Raw genomic sequence first — 18847 nt, 5'->3', positions numbered from 1 at the left:
TAAAATACATGTCGAAAAGGCCTTTACTTTATATTCAGATGATGTGATTTTATGTTATTTTTAAGGATTCTTCATCATGTATGATAAATTATAAAAATGTGTGTTATGTGAAAAATGCTCATCTACTGAAGCATGCCCTAAGTGTGATTAACTATCATAATAAAATGCTGATCAGTTTGCTTACAAATTACTTGTTCCTATAGTTTATGTTCTTACCAGGAATTGACCATGGTTTTGCCATCCATGTGAATTTTATAGGTCATGTAATCTCTCTTAACCTTAATTCCTTTTTCTATAGAATAAAACTCTTAGTCCTAATTTCTAGATGCATTTTCAGCTCAAAGAGCCTGCATATCTGTCTTTGACTGTGTGCCTGCATAAGCCTCTTTGCAAATATTTGAGTACAAACTTTTTGAAAAAATCAAATCAATCTGGAGCCAAAGGAAACACCTTCCTCTACCTTACTGCATCTTGTTTATTTGGTGTCCTATCTTTTTGCTATTCTTTATATACCTATAATTCTTTTTACATTTCTCATTTGCATCTGGTTAATTCAGTGATTGAAGTCTTGCCGATCCTTTCTCTAGGTATTTTTATTCTTTTCTCATCTAGAATCATGTCAACTGGACATGCAACCGGAAGATCCAGGCTCAGATTCTCATTGTATCTTTTTAAAAGTTTTGAGAAGTTAAAAGTCATTTGTAATTGCATAACCAATTTGGAAAATTGTTTTTAAGTACTGACTAGAGTCAACCACATATACCTTATGCAAAATGAGTGTGTCATCGGGGTGCAGAAGAAGATAAATCTTTGTTTTTCTTTATTCTTCTTTAAAATGATTCTACCCTGGGCAGATGCATGCTGCCATAAAGTTAACAGAAAATTTATATTATATTTCTTTTTTAAAATTTGTATGCATACATAATAATGGTCCATATTTATGTGATGCATGTGATATTTTCATACAAGGAAACAATGTGTAATGATCAAAACAGAATAATCGAGATATCACCTCACACAAGTATCATTGTGTGTGTGTGTATGTGTGTGTTGGGAACTCTCCAAATCACTCTTCTAGTTATTTTAAAATATACAATATATTATTGCTAACTGTAGTCATCCTGTTGTGCTACTGAGCACTGAATTTTATTTCTTTTATTCAACTGTATTTTTGTAACCATCAACCAACCCCTATTTATCCCTCCTCACCTACTATCCCAGTCTCTGGTAACCATCTTTCTACTCTCTACTTCCATGAGATCTGTTCTCCTCGTTACTACATAGGAGAGAACACTCAATATTTGTCTTGCTATGCATGAGTTATTTCAGTTAGCATAATGCCAGGATTTCTCCTAATACATGTTGTTGCAAATGACAGAATTTCATGTTTTTTATGATAGAGTAATATTCCATTGTGTGTATGTAACATATTTTCTTTTCCAATTCATCTGTTGATGGATACAGATTATGTTGATTCCATATCGTGGATATTGTGATACTGCTGCAATATATATGGCAGTGCAGATATCTCTTTAATATACTGATTTCTTTTCTTTTGGATATATACAGAGCAGTCAGATTTCTGGATTATATGGTAGTTCTATTTTTAGTTTTATGAGAAATCTCCATTGTATTTTCCATAGTGGTTGTATTAATTTCATTTCTCCATACAGTGTACAAGCATTCCCCTTTTCCTGCATTCTCATCAGCATTCATTTTTACCTCATTTTGATGAAAGCTATTTTAACTGGAGTGAGATGATAACCCACTGTGGTTTTTAAATTGCATTTCTGTGACGATTAGTGATATTGAGAATTTTTTTTATATACTTGCTGGTCATTTGTAGTTCTTTGTTTGAGGAATGTCTATTCATTAAAATCACGATGATTTTAAGAAAATTGATTCTTCCAATTAATGAACACGAAATATCTTTGCATTATTTTTTGCCTCCTCTTCAATTTCTTTCATCAATGCTTTATAGTTCTCTCTGTAGAGACATTTTACTTCTCTGGAAAAATTTTTCCTAGGTATTTTTGTAGCTATTATAAATGGGATTGATTTCTTATTTTTTCAGATTATTCATTATTGATACATAGAAATGCAGGTTATTTTCCATCTAATTCACTAGTAAGATCAAGCTAGTTGTCAAATTCACTTAATTGTTTTAGATGAACTCTATAATTAAGACATAAATTTCACTGTAAATATTGTCACCAATATTTCTCCCAGTATTACAAACATATATTTTTCTAAATGTTAAATATTTAAAAAATATAGGTACTTTGATTGTTACTATGAATTTGAAATATTTGAGTTCTATATTTATAATTTTTTATATGTTATGAAATTTCATATCCTAAATTGTATATAAGTGGTAAGTTTTTCTGCTTTTAAAAAATCATAAACTGAAATGATATACTGCTAAGCTCATAACAGTTAATTTAAATTTGGCTGTAAATCTTTTAGAGATAATTAACACTGTAAGAAAATTAACCAACTTTTTTTGTAAAATATTATTTAAGTAAAAATCAGAAATAATCATAGTAATTTAATCTATAGAAGATTATATGGTTAGAATTTGAAAATATTCAAATATGTTTTAATATTTAATGGAGGTTACTTATTAATTGGGTAGCATTTCACAATGCTACCCACAATAGGGATTAATGTTAGACATAAGAAAAAATTAAATCATTATTGGAAGTGCAGTCATGAGCCACATAATACTTTGGTCAAAAACAGGCAGTATGTATGATGCTGGTTTGATAAAATTATAATACCAAAGTATGATACCAAGTATCATATCTATTTTTTTTGTTTAGATATGTTTAGAGACACAAGTACTTACCATTGTATTACAATTGCATACAGTATTCAGTACAGAAACATGCTGGGCAGGTTTTTAGCCGAATAGCAAAAGACTACAGCATATAGGCTAGGTGTGTAGTAGACTATACCATCTAGATCTGTGTAACTACACTCTATATTGCTGGCATGACAAAATGTGTAATGACAATGTATTAGTCCGTTTTCATGCTGCTGACAAAGACATAACCGAGGCTGGAAAGAAAAAGAGGTTTAATTGGACTTACACTTCCACATGACTGGGGAGGCCTCCGAATCATGACGGGAGGCAAAAGGCACTTCTTACATGGCAGCAGCAAGAGAAAATGAGAGGGAAGCAAAAGCAGAAACCCTTGATAAACCCATCAGATCTGGTGAGACTTATTCACTATGATGAGAATAGCAGGGGAAAGACCAGCCCCCATGATTCAGTTAGCTCCCCATGGGTCCCTCCCACAACATGTGGGAATTCTGGGAGATACAATTCAAATTAAGATTTGAATGGGGACACAGACAAACCCTATCATTTCTCATTCTGAGAAATATCAGACACATTTCTCAGAATGTATCCCTGTTAGTTTATTTCCTTACCATCTACTTGATTGAGTTGAAAACTATGACTCTCCAAAAGCCTGCACACTAATTTTTATAGCAATTTTATTCATAATTTCTAAAACTAGAAGCAACTAAGATGATGTCCCTCAATAAGTGAATGAATAAGTACTGTAATACCACTATAGAATGGGATATAATTTGGCAATAAAAATAAACTATAGAGCCCCCTTGAAAAAAAAAAAAAAAAGGAGCCTTAAAATCATATGACTAAAAAAGCCAGTCTGAAAAGGATGTATGACATATGATTCTAATTGTATGGAAAAGGTAAATTACATAGAGAGTTAGCGGATGAATTGGTGAAACATAGGGGATAGCTAGAACAATGAAACCATTCTGTATAATACTATAACAGTAAATAAATGATACTGTGTATTTGTCAAACTCAGAATTGTACAACACAGAGTTAATATATTATTATTATCTAAACTTCATAGTTAATATCAATTATGGAGTTTACTGAATAGTAATATATTGATTTTGGTTCATTAATTGTAAAAACGTGCCATATTCATGTTAGATGTTAATGATAAGGAAACTTTGTGTGTGGGGGGGGGTGCTGTGGTACATGAGACCCTTCTGTAAAGTCCACTCACTTTTCTTCTTTTTTTCTTGTACATTTGAAACTATTCTTAAAGGAGAGAATTAGAGCTGAGAACCTTTGGTTACAGTTTTTCTTCTTCTACATCAAGTGACCCTAGGAGAAAAAAATCAGAAAATCTCCTTTGGCTTTACTTTCTTTTCCCCCAAAGCATCTTTACCCTTTATAAATAGAAAGAGTCTCCCTGAGATCTCAATTTCTATGATCTTTTGAAGAAAGAAGTATCTGACTATTATACTTCTGTTTGTACCTACGGTATTTATACATCATGAGATTGATGTCAGCATATCGGGCTACAAAAATGAAATATTTCCTAAAGGATATTATTATCTTAAGATAATCTTCTTGATTGCTACTGCAATTGCCTCAATTTCAAAAATTGTATATGCAAATGACCTTAAGCACAAAAGCAATTGTCATGCTGAAAGAAAGACCTGGTGGAATAATGAATCTAATCAAATAACTGTATTTGTAGAACCTATTGTTTTCTGAAACAAAGTACTTCATTGACAAAAATAATAATGTGTGGTGTATAAACACATAAAAATTATTTTAATTTAACTTGAATATTATTTCCTCTTTCAATTATAATTTCCCTCTTAATTATTAACGTAAATTCATTAAAAGTTATGTCAACAGTCAAATTCGCTGAGGAAAGAAGAAGAATAGGGAGAAAAGAAAGACTGTTTAATAGTGTTTCAGAGATGAAAGAGTCAGAAATCCTGATTAGCGTGGGAGCAATAAATCATTAAACCTACCCACACTTCTTATTTTTAATCTCTACTATTCAATTTTGCATCCATAAATATTCTCATGCAATCACTGGCAAAACGCTAATTAGTATTTTTGAACTGATGTGTGCTGTGCTTGACCTTTATATAAATTCAGTTTGTAAATTCTATTTTTTGGTATACAAATGACTTACCAAAACTGATTGCTTCCAACTCTAAAAATTTATTGTTTAATTAAAATAGCTTTAGCCCTTTAAAAATAACTCCAGGTCATTTTTTTTTTCATATTTATCGAAACTATGTTTCATCATAGCATGAAGTGACTTCATTAATTATTTTGGTAGTAAGAACATTATTTTTCAGTAATAATTCAATTTTAATATAGATCCCTTTTGAATGATTCTTAAATATTTGAATACAATTTTAAAACTGTAATTATCTCATACTATGCCATAGTTTGGACGTTTGTCTCCTCCAAATCTCATGTTCAAATTTCATCCCTATGGTGGAGATGGGGCCTATTGAGAGGTGTTTGGGTTATGAGGGCAAATGCCTCATGCATACATTAAGGCCTTATCTGGGGGTAACAGTAGTGAATTCTGGCTCTGTTAATTCCCAGGAGGGCTGGCTGTTGAAAAGAGTCTGGTACCTCTCCTCTTGCTCTCTCTTGATTTCTCTCTTGCTGTGTGATCTCTGCACACCCTGTCTTCCCATCACCTTCCTCCATGAGTAAGAGCAGCCTCAGGCCCTAAGTAGATGCAGATGCTGGCATCATGCTTCTAATACTGTCTGCTGAATTGTGAGCCAAGTAAACTTTCTTAATTTGTAAATTACTCAGCCTCAGTTATTCCTCTACAGTAACACAAAATGAACTAAGGCATACTGTCTTTTCTGCATAATTAAAAGGTAGAGAGTATTGTAATTATACTGATGAGGAAACTACACCACAGTTAAAATAATCTTCACAGTTAGTCAACAATGGAAAATGAAAGGAAAAGTTAATATGGCCTTTATTTTGCTTATCTTTTTTCAATAAGAGGTACCACAGGAAATATTTGCTACATTCCTAAGAGTGTCTGCTGCGACTTCTGGATAGGATAAAATTGGAAAGTTCTTTCCCTTGTTTGCTATCCAGGTCCGAACTTCAAACAAGCAGAACTACTTATCTTCTACATATGTGGGTTCCAAGTGGGCCAAGCCTTTGCTTTCAGCTAATTCCATAACAGAGTATATTTTTAAAAATAACAATGAGAAAGACAGCTACTTGTTTAAAATTTGAGGACTTTGTGTGTGCCTTCTACCTCCCAGTTATTTGTCTGCTGTTTTTCCCTTTGCCAACTGTGAACTCCCCAAAATTCCACCAGAAAACCCTCCTGGTCAAGCAAAACTAAACTTACTAGTTTCATTTTGGCAAGGGAGACCACCACCTTGATAGAATTTTTGGCCATGTCTCCAAAGGGGAAATCAAGGGAGAATATAATAGAGCTTCAAATTCTGGACTGGGTGGTTTTTAGGCAGGTCTTGCAAGGTGAGAAATGGGTTTGCATTGTGATATACTATGTTTGGGTTCATGAGCGTACTAAGGAAAGTGTGTTAACAAGATTCTTAATGAGTAAGTTTTGATCAGTAAGCTGTTAAGTAGGTTCACAATCTTATCTTCCAGGAGAAGGTATTTCTTAGAGCAAACAGGCTATTTACACTTATTTTGTGTATTTACCAAAGAAGGGGGAGAGAATGTCTTTTCTCAGTATTGATTGAAACAAAGACAGGGTCTATGTTCATTTCATTTCTTATCTTTTATATCAATTTTTCAGCTACAAATCTGGGTGTGAGATGAAAATATTTTATTTCAGCTTAAATCTAATTTACAACTTTCCAGGTTAGTGCACAAATCAAACTTTGTAATTATTGAGATTTGCTTTTCACGAGACAGAGAAACACAACAATCTCAGTGTCCATGTGGTGCTTACAAATTGGGGGAAGGACTTCTACCATCCAGTCCATCATAGGTGCTGCTGATATTTCTGTTGTCTGCATTTATGCAGCCCCTCTTGAATTCCAGGGCATTTTGCTTTCATGATCTTATAGTAGATGGGAATACTTCTCTAGTTTTGCAAGATCAGAAGTGGATTTGGGGTGAGGGGGTGTAATTAATGAAGCTTAAGCTTTAAGAATGCTTACATGAAAAGACCCCTTTCAAAAAATTTTGATGGGCACTAGAAGAATGTCAATATATTCATGAAGAGTTTTTAAAAATAAATATTGTAAATTAGGATATTTAATAATAATTGGCTAAGATTGATTTTGTTCCCCACTACGGTGTCCCCTCTGTTTCATCACCCCTCCTATCTGGTGGTGTCAACCCTAACAAAGGAAAATAAGTTGAGGATAATTTGGTTTGAGTTTGGTAGGATATACTTTTAAGGTTCGCAGGCACTTTCCTGTATAGCTGAGTAATTAAAAGCCATCATATGTAGGCATGCCTTCCAGAAATACTATTTCCAGCTACTACCACTCATGTGATATTACGACAAAATAGATGTCATAGATGAAAAGGTACAGGATCAAAATGTGTTCCACATTGCCTGGCAATGGAAGTATATAGGTAGTGGATAAGAAACAAAACTTGGGATGCATGGAGTCATAAATTATAATTGATAAGCAGATGTGTAAAACAATAAGCAGAGGATTTACTTCCCCTTGATGTACAGAATGGAATTCTTCTCCCATCAGAAATATGCTCCAGAATACAGCAATGGACACTATGAATATTCAATTGTAATAGTTTTGTCCCCGTGCATGTCACTGTATATAATCCCTTTCAACTGTTTTCTTTTATTGTGGTAATATACATACTATAAACATTACCATCTAAGCTATTTTTAAGTGTCAGTGATATGACATTCATAATGTTTTGCTCTATCACCACTATCTATTTTTAGAACTTTTTAAAATCTTACAAAACTGAAACTCTATATGCTTTAAAGAATAATGATCCATTACCCCATGTCCCCCAGTTCCTGACAACCATCTCTGTATTTTCTGTCTTCATGATTTCAACTATTCTAAGTATTTTTAAATGAAATCATGCAATATTTGTCTTTTTGTGGCTTATTTCACTTAGCATTATGTCCTCAAGTTTCATCCAAGTTGTAGCATGTGTCAGAGTTTTATTTCTTTTTAAGCCTGAGTAATATTTCATTGTGTTTATATTGTACATACATTTTAAATCAACTTCATTTTTATTATTTACAGTCTGTTTTTATACCAGTACCATGCTCTTTTGGTTACTGTAGCCCTATAATATGGTTTGAAGTTGGGTAGCGTGATGCCTCTAGCTTTGTTCTTTTTGGTTAGAATTGCCTTGGCTATTTGAGCTCTTTCTTCCTTCTATATGAATTTTAAAATAGTTTATTCCAGTTTTGTGAAGAATGTCAATGTTAGTTTAATAGGAATAGCACTGAATCTGTACATTACCTTGATTATTATGACCATTTTAATAATATGTTCATTGCAGCACTATTCACAATGGCAAAGATAAAGAATCAACCTAAATGCCCATCAAAGATAGACTGGATAAAGAAAATGTGGTACATATCCATCATGGAATACTATGCAACCATAAAAAAGAACAAGATCATGCCTTTGCAGGAACATGGATAAAGCTGGAGACTATTATCCTTGGCAAAATAATGTAGGAATATGAAACGAAATACCAAATGTTCTCACTTATAAGTGAGAGATAAATGATGAGAACACATGGACACACAGAGGAGAACAACACACACTGGGGCCTATTGCAAGGTGGAGGGTGGGAGGAGGGACAGGATCAAAAAATAAGTAATAAATAGTAGGCTTAATACTTGGGTGATAAAGTAATCTCTACAGCAAACTTCCATGAAGTGAATTTTCCCATATAACAAAACTGCACGTTTACCATTGAACTTAAAATAAAAATTACATAAAATAATAATAAATGATTAGAAAATAAAAAAAGAATAAAGCTTCTATAAATATTATTCAACACTTTTTTATATCTCATTGATAATCACAGAGGAGTGTAGGTGCTGGATCATTTCATAAAGTAGTAGTCACCATTTTCCAAAGCAGATGTACCGTTTTACCTTACCACCAGCAATGTAACTTTCCATATCTTTGTCACCATTAAACTTTGTCAGTTTTTAAAATGCTAACCATGTTTTTGAGTATACAGTGGTTTTAATGTGTTTGAGTAACATTGAGAATCCTTTCATTTACTTATTAACTATTCATAGATCATCTTTTGTGACATGCATATTCTTATATTTTGCTTATTTATGAATTAATTATTGTTATGTATTAGACTTTTAATATCTTCAGGAACCAAGTCTTTTTTCTGGTATGTGTATTACAAATATTTTATTCTGATCAGTTTACTATCTTTTAATTTTCATAATATCATCTTTTTCAGGGCAAAGTCTTAAATTTTGATTAATTTTAACATCAATTTTTATTTTCTGGTTTATCTTTTTGTGTCCTATATAAAAAGTCCATACCTGTTACAAAGTTGCAAAGATTTCTTCCTGTTTTTTTTTTTTTTTTTCTATTTGGATATGCAGTTTTCTCAGTAACATTTATTGAAAGGACATTTTTCCATTGAATTACCTTTTTGCCATTATTGACCTCTAATATAAGGTTTTTATTTCTGGACTCTATTTAATTTAATTTATCTATCTATCCATCTATCTAATGTATATTTGTGTGTATGTATTATATATATATAGTGTGTGTATGTATTATATATATATATAGTGTGTGTACATATATATTTATATACACACATTTTTTTTTTCCACCAATACCATACTCCCTTGATTACTGTAACCAAGTGTGATTCTAGAGGACAGGTGGTGTAAGTTCTCTATATTCTCCTTTGCAAAACTGCTTTGAATTTTCTAGATTTCTTGAATTTCTATAAACCGTTAACATTAGTTTGTGAATTTCTACAAAAGTCTATGGAAATTTTTATTTAGATTGTTTGAATCAATAGATTAATTTGTGCCAATTTTGGAAAGTTGTACTTCCCAAGGAATTTGTCCATTTTATCTAAGATACCAAAATGTTTTGGTTTAAAGTTGTTCATGATAGTCTTGTTATTCATTTAATGTGTGAGGTATCTGTGGTGATAACCCCTATTTCTTTACAGAGGAAACGTATGTTCTCTCTCTTTCTTCTTGATCAATTTAAGCCAAGGTATATTAATTGTATTGATTTGCTCAGCAATCATACTTTAGCTTTATTAATGTGTCTATTTTACCCTTTATTACTTTCTACTAAATTCTTTGCTATATCTTATTTTTAACTTATTTAGGTTTACTCTACTTTTACTGTCAATCAGCTTAAAGGAATACAGTAGACCCTTCTTCTTTTAGAACTTTCCTTCATTATAAAATAAGCATTTTCAGTCACAAATTTTCTCTAAAATACTGTTTTAGCTCTTCTGTAATTTTACTATCATTTGGTCTGAAATACTTCTAAAATCTCTTGTGATTTCATTTTTGAATCATGAATAATTTAGATGTTTATTTTCAAATTATTTAGTAACTCCTTGATATCTTCTTGCTGATTTTCAATTTAATTCCATTTTGTTCAGACAGTAAGCTCTGTGTCATAGCAATATTTTTAAACCCATGGAAATTTGTTTGTGACTAGGCCTATACACTATATTGGTGAAGTACTTTCATTTAGAAATAATATGTCTCCTGCTGTTATTGGGTGACATGTTCCATAAAATTCAATTTGACCAAAATGGTTTATATCATTGTTATGATTATCTATGTCTTTTGTAGTATTTTGGTTAATGTTCTATCAATTGCTTAGAAAGGGCTGGTGAAATTTCCTACAATCATATAGAGATTTTTTTATTTTGCCTTTTAATTGGTGAATTTAATTTTAGCTTCATATATTTGAAGGCCTTGTTATTAGGCACAAAACATTTATGCTTTCTAAGTCCAATTAGTTAACATTTTTATTATAAAGCATCCCCTTTATCTCTGGTAATAGTATTGTCTTAAATTTAACTTTGCTTGATATTATACTCAATAAATTATTCTTAAGCTATTCTTTTCAAGGTACAGTTGATTCTAACCTCCACAAGTATGTTTTGTAAAGTTGTCATGTACACTAAATTAAGGAACATTGTACCATTGCTTCTAGGGAAAAGACAGGGTTAGGTTTCTGTGGTTACAAAATTTTCATTCATCTATCAATAATAACCTTGTCTAATATGTGTTTCTGTTAGAGACACCTCTAATATATTTATTTAACTAATTTTGCTTAACTCATAATAATTAATATATGTCATTCTTCCCTGAACATTGAACTCATGGTCCACAGCATTACAACTTATGCCTGAATGATTTTCTATCACACATATATTTCCTTTAAGGTGCCTCACAGCCTTCTCGCACTTAAGAACACTAGACAGCACTTCAGCACTACATTTAGGAGCAATCTTAAACAGAAAAATCATCAACAAAAGCGCAGAAATTAAAAAAAAAATGTGGCACTAAATAAAATGCGAAAGAACACTTACTTATACTATGAAAGCTGAAACAAGAAATCAGAGAGCCACTTTGTTTTGACCTCAGCAGGGAACATGTGCATTAGGCAACTCAATATTTTGCTGCTTTGTACATGTCTGCTAATGATCATGAAAGCATTCTAAGTATTGATTTGGTAGTTTCAAGTATTGATTTGGAATTTGCAAAAACAGAATCTACAAATGATGAGTATTGATTGTATATACTTTTTTCACTTATATATATCATGTACTTTTGGTTTACCTGGGATTTTGTATTTAAAGTTAATAACAACACAGAATTGAGCTTTCTTTTTTTTTTTTTTTTTTTTTTTTTTTTTTGAGACGGCGTCTCGCTCTGTCGCCCAGCCTGGAGTGCTGTGGCCGGATCCCAGCTCACTGCAAGCTCTGCCTCCCGGGTTCACCCATTCTCCTGCCTCAGCCTCCTGAGTAGCTGGGACTACAGGCGCCGCCACCTCGCCCAGCTAGTTTTTTGTATTTTTTAGTAGAGACGGGGTTTCACCGTGTTAGCCAGGATGGTCTGGATCTCCTGAGGTTTCTTATTTATCCATTCTGGCCATCTCTGTATTTAACTAGAGTAATAATTTGTTCATATTTGATGTAATTACTTATATGTCTGAACCGAAGTCTAAAACGTCTTTTTTTTTTTTTTTTTTTTGAGACGGAGTCTCGCTCTGTCGCCCAGGCTGGAGTGCAGGGGCCGGATCTCAGCTCACTGCAAGCTCTGCCTCCCGGGTTCACGTCATTCTCCTGCCTCAGCCTCCCGAGTAGCTGGAACTACAGGTGTCCGCCACCTCGCCCGGCTAGTTTTTTTTTTTGTATTTTTTAGTAGAGACGGGGTTTCACCGTGTTCGCCAGGATGGTCTCGATCTCCTGACCTCGTGATCCACCCGTCTCGGCCTCCCAGAGTGCTGGGATTACAGGCTTGAGCCACCGCGCCAGGCCGACGTCATTATTGTTTTTATTCTGTTTGTTGAGTCTGTTATTCCTTTGCTCTCTTTCCTCACTTTGTTTGAATTAATTAATTTTGTAGAAGTCTATCTTAATTTACCAATTCGATTTTTAGCTGCCCATGACTTTTATTGTTTGCTTCAGTTAAAGGATTCCATTATAAATTCTTTAATTTCCACAGTCTATTTATACCTAGTATTACAATGCTTCATGTAAAACATAGAAAATATTCCAATTTTATAGTGCATTTACTCTACTCCCATCAGTTTTTATAGTATAGTTATCAAAAGCATTTTATATACACATATATATATCCATATGTGTCTGTTTGTATCCATATATGTGTGTGTGTGTATATATCAAAGGCACCATATAATATATATTATGATGCCTTTGAAAACTTTACCATAAAGGATGAACTATTCATGAAACATATATACTCCATGAAAAATTATTATAATTTCAAATTTATAGTCAAATTTATTTAAATTTTTAATGATTCTTTTTTCGATGGAGTCTCCCTCTGTCGCCCAGGCTGCTGGAGTGCAGTGGCATGACCTTGGCTCGCAACCTCCACCTCCGGGTTCAAGCAATTCTTCTGCATCAGCCTCCTGATAGCTGGGACTACAGGTGCACGCCACTATGCCCAGCTAATTTTGTACTTTTAGTAGAGATGGGATTTCACCATATTAGCTAGGCTGGTCTCAAACTCTTGACCTCGTGGTCTGCCCACCTCGACCTTCCATAGTGCTGGGATTACAGGTGTAAGCCACCACACCTGGCCAATTTTTAATGATTTTTATTAGCTCCTAAAGATATGAATTCCTATTGCAGTCTGAAGTGCTACATTTATTAGTTATAATAGGGAAGTTCTGCTGGAAGCACAATGTGTTGGTTTTCTTTTATCTAAATCTGCTTTATTTTGTCATATATTTTTAAATTAAAATTTTATTTTACATTAAGAGCATACATATACAGATTCGTTGCATGGGTATATTGTGTGATGCCTCTAGCTTTGGGCTATGAATGATCCCATCACCTAGGTAGTGAGCATAGTACCTAATAGGCCTTCTTTATATCTGAAGCCAAGTCCACAGTCCACAGTCATTCAAATCAGTTTCTCTACATTCTAATTACCTAATGTTGTATAAAACCTCCCAAAACATAGTGGTCTAACACCAACAGCATCTATTCTTCTCATCAATGTGCACTCTGCAGGGCTTGGCAAAGATTAGCTCTTCTATGCTCCACTCGGTGTGTACTGGGATGGCTCAAATGCTAGGGCTGAAATTATCTGAAGACTTACTCACATAGTGTCTGTTACTCGTTATGGGAAGATTTAGCTATGAGCTGAAAGAACTTGATCTCATCTGGTTCCTTCCTTCATTCTAAACTATAACTTACCTAGTTTATCAGATCATTCTGTCTCATTTTTCCTCTGTGACCTGTACCACCATGGTTCTTTGCAAGTTTTATCCATTGTGGTTGCTGCCATCATGACCTTCATAACTTTCCGTGGAACTAAAGAAAATAAAATGAAAAGGAAAATGTATAGAAAAGCACAGAGTTGGCTAAGATGTCACTCACCAACATGTTTAGGAGAATTATTATGTTTGCCAACCTGAGGTTGGAAATCTTCACAAAATGTATTTCAGTAGATGAGAGAAATGTTGCTTTTAAATTCAAGATAAAACTTATTTTTACTGTCCTGGATTGCTAGATAATAGATGACTCCCTTAAAACATTGTGGTTTGTTTGTTTGTTTTTCAGAAACCACTCAAGCCAATTTTGCCATGAAAAGATGACCATCAACAATCTCTGTACATTTATCAACAAAATGGTGTTGACTTGTACTCTTTTCTTTACTCTTGTCCTTGGGTCTGTTATTTGACTTCCTTTTAGCTTTTTTATCTAGAAGACATCTTCTATACTTTTCTAAACCATTTTGCTCTTTTTTTTTTTTTTTTTTTTTTGTCACAGATCTTTTTAGTTCTTACTGACATTTCTTATTTTCCTTTTGAAATTTTACCCTCTATAAAATATAAAATTAGTCTACTCCCTTGTTTGGTGTGAAAGATTTACTGCACAAGAGGAATATATGTATATATGTGTGTGTGTGTGTGTGTATGTGTGTGTATACATATGATTTCTCAGATTTATACTATCCTTAGGAAATGACAATATACTAGGAAAAAGCAGTTAGTGCTCCACACATCTCCAAAGTATAACTGTAGTACTAAAATTACACTTAAACATTTACCAAACATCTATGTTCCAGATTTTCTGATTTTCCAGGTATAAATTTATTAAAACAATATATTTTGAGGCCATTACAATTTAGCTGGAGATAAGATGATTTAAATACTGTTAAAATACAATATTAGAAAAACTACTAACAGAAGTGCTAGACAAAATCGCAAGAATGTTTTTTCTGTCTCTTTTTTTTTTTTAATTTTTAGGAATGAAATAACAGCAGCAATAACAAAGAGTAGTTCAGCTTCTTTAGTAAGTGCAGAAATATAAGTTACATAAGACTATTTTACAGTTAGCTCAATATTCTTTATGTATTTCACACAAATACAGATACAACACAAAGCAATGACTATGAATCACTAATTATAATTCTTCTTCTTCTAAAACAGCTATTTCTCATTTACCAGACCTGCAAATAAAATATATATGCTGAACATAATTTTCAGATTGTTACTTTATTCATGTATTTATAAATATTCCAATACTCCAGATCCTTTGTGATTAACATCTTATTCCATGATTTTGATGATATTGCACAGAGCACTCCTACGTGTACTATATATAGCTAGTCTCATCTGCATTTGCCAGCCGATTCTGATGGTAAAGGTAAACTCCACCTTAAACCCAATGACTGTATTGTTTGGCAGAGGGGCTCAGCCTGCACTGGAACCCCTGGAAAATCCCATCTGGGAACAACATATAGCTTCCTTTCTTCGAGTTGCTCACAAGTGCTGTAGTATTTCATTACCTTCTATGTTTAGAAAAGGGACTTGGCACGATGTAATCCTTTTAGGGTTTCTTTGAATTTTTGTTAACTTTTAAAATACTTTCTTGTTTTCCTTTTTTATTTCCTTCTGAAATGGTCAACTGTGTGTACCAATAAATTGGGGGTGGGGGCACTATGTTAACTATGTATTTTAAAGGGTTTAAGAAAGAATCCACGTTTTCCAATGGCTCCCATTTCACTCAGAATAAATGCCAAATCCTTACAACAATGGCCTTCAAGGCAATTCATGATCTGGCCCTCAATACTTCTCTTATCTCACCTGCTTCTTCTTCTTCCTTTAGTTTATTTGGCTTCAGCCACTGTTTCTTGCTGCTCCTCAAACACACCAAAAATTTTCCTGCCTTAGACCCTTCCTTGGTAGATTCCTCACCTGGCAATTACTTTCCTCAGATAAACTCATGACTTTCCTTTTTCAAGTTTTTATTCATTTGTGCCCATGATGTCCACTCTATTAAAGGTGAAATTCACCTATCCATTTCCCTTTACTTGATCTATTTCTTGTCATAGCACCTACTGCATTTTAACACACTATATCACTTATTTACCTAGAATTTCCTTTATTGTCTGTCTTTACCGTTAAAATAGTAGTTAAGAGACACAATTTCAACAAATTTAATTTAAAGATACAATTGCATTTCATTACTAATTAGTTAAATGGTCAGTATCTCATTAAACGATTTAGAAAAGACCGTCTGGTGAGCAGAGCAGAGGAGGTGGACTTCAGAGGCAGAGAAGAGCTCAAGAAACAGAAACGAGATAAAAAGTGAATGAACCTTTCCCTTACAGAGTTAAAACAGAGGCGGCTAACTTATAAGACTGGCTCAAATTAATAAGCCCCTTTCTATTGATTGTTGTGAATCTCCTGTTTTTGTTTGTTTTGTTTTGTTTTTTTCTAGCCCATTTTAAAATTCACTTTGATTACTTGGCACCTAGTATAGGCGACTTTATTCTGGTTTGGCCTGGTCTGTTGTGTTTAGTGTAGGAGCTCAGTCCAAAATCACGGCCTCTCATAATTTTAATTTAACAGTAGGCACTCAATACATATTTGTTAAAATAAATTTTAAAAGCTAAGAATGTATTATGATAGTTACTTTTTCACAGATCATCTAAGAATTATGGAACCTAGTACACAGAGAGTCTATTCTCTTATTTTTTGTAAATATGGGTTTTAGTATAAGACGGATTTCATGCTTAAATAAGAGGCTTTTCTTGGATATATAAAAAAGAGATTCCCAGAGTGTGTGTAGGGTGGTGATTCGGGGGGTCCCTAACAAGAGATCTTACTGACATTGCCATGAGGAAATGGTAGAACCTCAGGACAATGGCTTCCCACAGAGTAACAGGTCTCACATATGCTGCAGAAGATGCAATGCAAGAGATGCAGACCCAAGTGGGCCTGAAGGAACCCAGTAGACTGGGAGACACCAGGGTATACTCAAGGTTGAAGAAAAGGCAAGAGACTGAGCAAGGATTGGGAATTAGGGAATTATACATAATTTTCTATCTGCCAAATAAAATAAGAATGCTAAGACAAATTTAACTCAATTTTAAGAGTGCAGTGTCTTTGTTTCTGCTTTGGGCACAACTACGTTTGTGGACCAAGTTTCACATACCCTAGTGAAGGTTAAAATTTTTTCCAAGAGTAATATGTAATAAATAATATGATATCTCAAGGATACCTCAATGCTAATGACTCGTACATTTTCCCCTATTTTCCATGGCATTTATTCTTCCTTCGTGTGTGTGTGTGTGTGTGTGTGTGTGTGCGTGTGTGTGCGCGCGCGCCCGCGTATCTATTCTCACGTTCTTCATGTCAGTATGCGCTATAATACTATTGATTATCTGGTCAGTCTTTATCTCATAGAATTAAAACTCTAATTTCCATGGCCTCAGGTTTAAGTCAGGTGCCTCAATTACTTTCCCACAGCACTCTGGTTATATCAAAATTGTTGACTTCTTTCACTTCTAAATATAATCATCTTAATAGTCACAATAGTGCTTTTGTTATTTGCTTTCACAGTGCTCACAACATACACAGTTGGTGATGTTTCTGGGAGCCTCCAGATGTAAGTATTTTGAGGTATATTTTTCTTTGAAATAAATATTGGCAGATTTTTAATAGACAAGTCCGTTCTAGTCACTATACATTAACTGCAGTCTGCATTCTAGTCAGTATACATCTGCATCCTAACACCATGCACTTTCTTCTCTAATCAAGCTGCACCTTTCCACATGAAAAGCCTTAGCAGTATGATTCCAATATCAGAAGAGTCTATATTTGAAAATCATATGAGTTTTAGAAAATTTATGATTTATGGGTGGTATACAGGGATAATTCATGCAAGAGAAGCTCAGGAATGAACCAGGAAGTATAGAGACTTCAAGAACTGGAGACCCCGAGGTGCCTAGAGACAGCTTGCTGCCAGCACATTCGCTTTTAACCTCATGTTTCTTCTTTCTGAGTGCCGTCTTCAGTCTCTCAAACTGACATACTTTGTACTCACAGACATATGAATCCATAACTAGAGAGGATTTAGGAAAACTCCAGGGAAAGATTCTGATCACATGATGACTGCTGCTCCAGAGTGAAAGAATGATCTCAGCAACTTACATAACCTTGACCAGGGGTCAAGAGACTGCAAGATTGGAGCCCTGCACATTACTGGTGTGCGGAAAAGCAGTTCCCTCATCAAAATGAGGTGTCATTGCAGGAAAAAGGAACATGCAAAAGGTGTTGGATTGATTAATGTAACATATATTATTCGAATAGATATCAAAATGTGATATTCTAAGATTTTTTAGAAATCCCAGAAACTAGGCACAATAAGGAAGTTTATTTAAAATTTCTTTCACAATAATACTTCTCTGGAATACATTGAACTGCTTCAAATCAAGAGGAAGATTTTAAAAGATTATCTTATTCATTCTTTCCCAAATCCTGTCCTTAAATGAAAGCTTAAGTGAAACTGGAATGATTCCCAGTGAAAACAATACTTATTGAGTTATTCTACTAACAAACTCCAAAAACTACTTTGGAAATAGATCTGAATAAAATTCTATAGTCCTCTAATGGAGCACCCCCCAAACAGGGTAATTATAACACCTCCTGAGGCTACTAGGAACCAAATCCATTTAAGAAGTTACTTAAGTATCTAGTTTTTTTCCCACTTCTTCTTTTGTGGAGAGCAATTGGCTACTAGGCAGCTATGCAATACCTTTCCCAATAAGCAGGTTTTCATTTTTTAAGTCAGACTTCCTCATTGTCGACCATGTTGGCAGAAAATTGCCTAAATAATGATATGTTCTTCTCAGATCAATAACCCTTGGTGATGTTTTTACTAATGTAGGGCAAGAGATTCCAGAGATACTTAAGTTAACATGCGAAAAGTAGAGGGCATTTCTGATCTGCTCCCTTTATTTCACTATAGAAATGGACATGGCAGGTTCAACGCATTATTTTCTAAAACGGCTATTTTCTAATTTTAAAC

Source organism: Rhinopithecus roxellana, chromosome 1 (genome assembly GCF_007565055.1).
Source record: "Rhinopithecus roxellana isolate Shanxi Qingling chromosome 1, ASM756505v1, whole genome shotgun sequence".
Lineage (NCBI taxonomy): Eukaryota > Metazoa > Chordata > Mammalia > Primates > Cercopithecidae > Rhinopithecus > Rhinopithecus roxellana.
The sequence above is the reverse complement of the archived record's forward strand: the minus strand, read 5'-3'. Positions refer to the sequence as shown.